Source organism: Nicotiana sylvestris, chromosome 1, assembly GCF_000393655.2.
Source record: "Nicotiana sylvestris chromosome 1, ASM39365v2, whole genome shotgun sequence".
Classification (NCBI taxonomy): domain Eukaryota; kingdom Viridiplantae; phylum Streptophyta; class Magnoliopsida; order Solanales; family Solanaceae; genus Nicotiana; species Nicotiana sylvestris.
The window spans coordinates 132,904,815-132,910,814 of NC_091057.1; positions in this window are offsets into that span (position 1 = coordinate 132,904,815).

The following is a 6,000-nucleotide window of genomic DNA, read 5'->3' on the forward strand; positions in this document are numbered from 1 at the left end:
GTTAATAATTAGTTATTGGTTATTATTTTTGAATGAAAAAATATCTATAAAATAATAAAATAAAATATTTTACAATAAAAAATGAAATTTAAAAAAAAACTATCCATTCAAACTAGAGAGTAGTTTCAAGTTGGAGTTTTTAAAATATTTTAAAATAAAACAAAATTACCATATCTATCTATATATATTATTAAAAGGAGAAGAAAAAACCCTCTCCTTAAGCCAAGTGGCAGCATAGAAAAAAGCCACATGACATAAGTAGTTAATAATTAGTTATTGGTTATTTTTTGTGAATGTAAATATCTATAAAATAATAAAATAAAATAAAATATTTTATGATAAAAAAATAAATTTAAAAAAAACTGTCCATTCAAATTGGAGTTTTTAAAATATTTTAAAATGAAACAAAAATTACCGTATGATAAAAAACTGAGAAATTTAAAATTTCTTTGTTTTTTTAAGTATTTTTTGTTTTTTAAAATAAAAAATTATTTGTTCTGAAATATTATTGAGCATAATAAAATAAATTAAAAAATAAAAAATATGTATCTTATATTATATTATAGAAAGTAGCATAAAAATTTTAAATAAAGTAATATGCTATTAATTAAGTCTATCAATAATGCAATAATACTAAATATTGAATAATATAATAAAGAAAAATAGAGAACAAAAAAGTCATTCGATTGCTATATAAGTCTTATTAATTTAATAGAGATTTTATTCATTAAAATTGTGATAATATTTCAACAATAGAATAAAATTTGAAATAAAAAATACTTTAAGATTAATAAATATATATATCTTCTTATATTATAAAAAGAAAGCTAGCAAACAAAAATATTAAACAAAGTAATATGCTCATAAAAATTTCTATTAACAATGTAAAAATACTAAACAATGGATAATAGAATAAAGAAAAGTATAGAACAAAAAAGTAATTCAATGACTATATAAGACCCTTTAATGTAATAGCGATCTTATTATTGGGTATATCACATTGACAAATAAGATGACAATTGAAATTTATTAAAACAATACGATCTAATTTGTTTAAACATTTCCGCATCACAATTTAATTTAATTAATATTTTTTTTAATATTAATCGCGCATCGCGCGGGTATGACTACTAGTTTTCAATTAAAACACAAGTCGACTAGATTGAAGATAATTTGAGTTTTCGGAGGATATTAGCTTAAAAATTGCACTGTTTCAACATCAAAATGTACAAATTTACCACAGTAGGTAATTTGCTAATTTTTTCAATTCTCTTCGATTTAATTTAACTCCTCTTTTCTCAATTATGCGTTACCAAATATTTTAATGTAGTGAAAAAGGTTGTAAATTATATTTCTGTTTATCTAAGCTTATTTTTTGCCATTATTATCCAAAACTTCCGGCTTCTGTTTTATTGTTCTAGAGTATTGCTTGTTAAATTTTTGACCGTAATATGTTGGGTGAGTTTAAAAGCTGGTGGAGAAAAGGCCGAAATTTACAATGATAGAACCTCGGAGATTGGAACTAAAGATGTTTATCGGGCGGGCTGGGACGGGCTGGACACAAAAATGGTCAGCCCGTTAGGGTTACGGGCGGGTTGTTAGCGGGCTGGAGTTAACGGGCTGGTGGCGGGCTGGGATTTTTCGGGTCCTATAGGGCCCGTACGGGTTCGGGGCTAGCGGGTTCGGGCGGGTCGGGCTTTCGCTTTTTTATTATTATTTTTAACTATCTTATATTTTTCTTTTTCAATGTTATTGATAGTTAAGTACTTAAGTGTTTTCAAAATTTTAAGGGTTAAAACTAAAGATTAGAATTGAACTTTTAAGGGTTAGAATTAAAAGAACAAACTAAAAGTCTAAAACATAAAACATATTAACATAAATGCATAAGTCTATATAAAAAATATTGAATAAGAGTATAAGACATTATGCAATATAAAAAATTCACAATATTTAAGTAACTTTGATATTTTTATTGAATAATATATAGTACTTCTAATTAATTTGCAAGTTCTTTTTTGATTTTTTAAATATTTGAACTTGCAAATTAAAAGTTTACAACAATTGTTAAAAAAAAAGAAGTAATAGTAAATCAAATGTTTTGCATCATCTTTGTAAGCTCTTCCATGTCAATGTGAGGTGCTTGGTTTCCGGTATTATAATCGGTACCATAAACCATTATATCTCCAATTTCTTGGTCTTCCTCTTCATCTACCTCGTCGCGCCGTTCTGATCTAATCCAATCTCTAAAGCACACTAGAACTTCCAAAGCGTTGCTGCCCAATGAATGACGGGTATCTCCTAGCTGTTGTCTTGCTTGGCTAAATGCGCTCTCTGATGCGACTGTTGAAATAGGCACATTTAGAACGTCTCGAGCCATGGCCGAAAGAACAAGAAACTGATTTGTGTTGCTCCTCCACCAACTCAGAGGTAAAAAATCCTTTGTGAGGGGCTCCGGTGACTTTTGCAAGTAGAATTGGAGTTCATCAATATTCCAGCTACTGGTTTGTTGATGCTCTCCTAGTGTAGACCAAATCAAATAATCTTGAACATTATCATCATCTTCCAAATTTGTTCCAAATGTTGAAGTATTACTTGAAGGAATATTTGCATCTACAACCGAAGAAGCATCAATAATGTTAGCATAATAATTATACAAAATTTGTAAATGTTTGTGCAGATCAGAAATACAAGTCTCAGTATCAGGAGTTTCAGTTGGTCCAATATCCATATAAGTATATAAAGCACTGATTAATTGGCGACACTTTATCATTTTGATAGTAGGGTTTAAAATAGCACCAATTAGGTAAATAGGGGGAATTGGGAAGAAATATTTTTTAAACTTATCTAGCATGGTTTCAACAACATTAGTATATCCCTCTTTCGCCTTCAACTTATGTAGTAAAAGAGAAATTTCAGCAATGTGAACTAAACCATTTACAATAGTAGGATAATAAGCTCTAGAAAACTCAAGTGTAGCCACATAAAAATTTTGTAAAAATTGTACAACATCATGAATGGCATCCCAATTTTTAGATGTTAACAGACGGTTAGGATCGGTACAATGAGAATTAGCAACTTCAGTTATAGGCATTCTATATTTATAACAACATCTTAGGAACAAATAAGTATAATTCCACCTAGTAACTATTTCTTCAGGCATGAGTCTTGGTTTTAGTCCATAGTGTACACATTTTTTCTTAAATGCATTTAATCTAGCACTTCTATTATTTCCTTGAATTACACCAACAGCTCTTCTAACTAAAGTGATATCATTGTGAAATAAGTCAAGGCCACTCTTCACAATCAAGTTATAAATATGACATGCACATCTAATATAAAATATTTCAGGAAGTGGTGGGCGTAGATGCAATTTTAGTAATGTAATAGCAGAAGTGTTGTTAGAAGCATTATCAAATGACATACACAACACTTTTTCAGAAAGATTATAAAATAAAGCAACTTCATGGATAGTAGCACTTATAAATGCACCGGTATGACTTTGATCTTCATCATATTTAAAAGCAATAATACGTTTTTGCATACAAAAATTATCATCTATCCAATGGCATGTAACAGTTAAATAATCATTTCCATTTACAGCACGACCAATATCAGAAGTAAGAGAAACTTTACAAGAAAGACTAGCGAACAAATAACGTATATATGTCTGATATTGTCCATAAAGCCTAAAGATATCAGATCTACAAGTACTTCTAGGAATACCTTTAAACATAGGGTTATAAATTCTTTGAATATAAGTAACAAGATATGGTGAAGAAGCAAAACTAAAAGGTAAACAACCTAAAACAATCATTTTAGCTAATTCTTCTCGATCTTTTTTAATATCGTATTTACCCATTAACCCCCCAGTGACCGGGTTAAGTTTTTGTTGCCCAGCTTCATCGCTTACTCCCCAATCAATAGGATGAATTTCTTCCATGTGCCTACGAAGTTGACCCGTTCCCCCATTCTTACCGGGCTCGTGTTTATAAACTTCATTACATATTTTACATTTTACATAATTTTTCTCATTTTCTAGTCTATCAAAAAAATTCCAACACTTACTTCTTAATCTTCTATTCTTCTTAATAGGCAAAGGAGGCTTACTTATACTTCCACCTCTAATATTTTGACTAGCATTACCGGGTGTAGGTGGTGGTGTTTCAAGATTATCGGGTGATTGAATATCATCTAAAATATCATCTAAATCATCATCAATACCAAATTTTTCTTGAAGTAGCTCATAATCTACATTTACGTTTTCAGGTGAACTTTCAGAAACATGTGTTGCACTACTAGAAGAACCACCTCTTACTCTTTTGGAATTTTTCTTACTACCACCTTTACTAGTGCAAGCTTTTTTGGCCGCTCTAAGTAAATCCATTATCTAATTTAAAACAAAAAATTCAAATAATAATTCTAAATAATAAAGAGAAAGGGATGGAACGAGTGTACCGGGATTCCGAATGCCGCACTAAATTTGATATAGAAACGAGAAAGTAGAAACTCAAACTTCAAATCTTCAATTGATATTTGATAACTTGATAATTAATGTCACACTTCACTTGAATAATTGAATTAGAAATTTATGATAATAATACTTTTGTAATGAAAGTATGAAACTTGTAAGTTGAAACTTGAAAGCTTGAAATAATGAGCAATTGAGAATATTATCAAGAGAGAATTGAGAGATAATTAGAGAGAATTGAAAGATAATTGTGAGGAATAATGAAAAAGAAAGGGGGTATTTATAGTTTTTTAAAAGGATTCAATTGCAATTTACAAATTATAAAAGGGGGGGGCTAAAATATAAATAAAATACCAAATTTTGGCTGTTTTTGACAGATTTGGCCGTTGGCCAACGGTCATTTTTGAAATTTGACCGTTGGCAACGGTCAGATTTAATTAAAAAAAATTAGGCGGGTTTGCGGGCTGTCGCGGGCTGAGGCCCGTTAAGAACCCGTTAAGCCCTTAACGGGTTGTGGCGGGTTCGGGTACCCGTTTGGCGAAAACTTAACGTTACTAGCCCCCCCCCCCGGTCCAACCCGTCCCAACCCGCACACATATGAACAGTAACGGGGTGGACCGGGCTGGCCCGGGTTGAACCGGATTGTTAGCGGGTCAGCGCGGCCCGATTAACACCTTTAATTGGAACACAGTAGTAATATTTCTCTCATTAGCCAATGTGTACATTGGTACTATAAGTATTAGATCACGTAAAAAAATGGTTAAATAGATTTTTAAAAAGAGAAGATTTCGTAACTAGGCAATGTGGAAAACAAAATTGCAGATTTTAAGTAATAAAATGAATATTTCAATTGTATCCATGAAAAAATTACCATATTAGCAAACCCCTGCCAGAAATGGAACCCTCATTTTTTTAAGCCTAAAATCTTGCCATAACAACCTTTTTATTCACAATCCCTGTATCAACATGATGCATCCATTCCAAAAAATTTCTAAATATATGAAAGTTAATTAATGCTAACTACATTCATTTCATTAACCTATTTTCTCTCTTCACCAATATTATTTCTTCCTTTCAGATAATCATCAAAAGTTAGAAGAAAAAAAAACATAAAGGACTAGTTTTACGGTAGCATAAATAATACAATATATAAATTAAATATACCAATTATTTATATATAATATAAGGATGTATCTTCAAACCTACCAGAAAAAAATATTGTTGCATTAATTATACAATCAATATAATTGTTACACACACATCTTGCAACATTTCATTGGAAAACTGTGATGACCCAAAATGTCATCTTTAATTTAAATAATCATCTCGGTATTTTAAGAACTTGAAAAGAGCTATCAATAATTTCTCAACTTGCGTGCGCAGTCCGTATAATTTTCTGGAAGGTTTTTGTATGCAAAATGGATTAAATTATGAATTAGAGCTTTAAAACTCAACTGAGTTGACTTCGGTCAATATTTTGAGCAAACGAACCCGGATCCAAGATTTGACGGTCCCAGGAGGTCCGTAGGAAA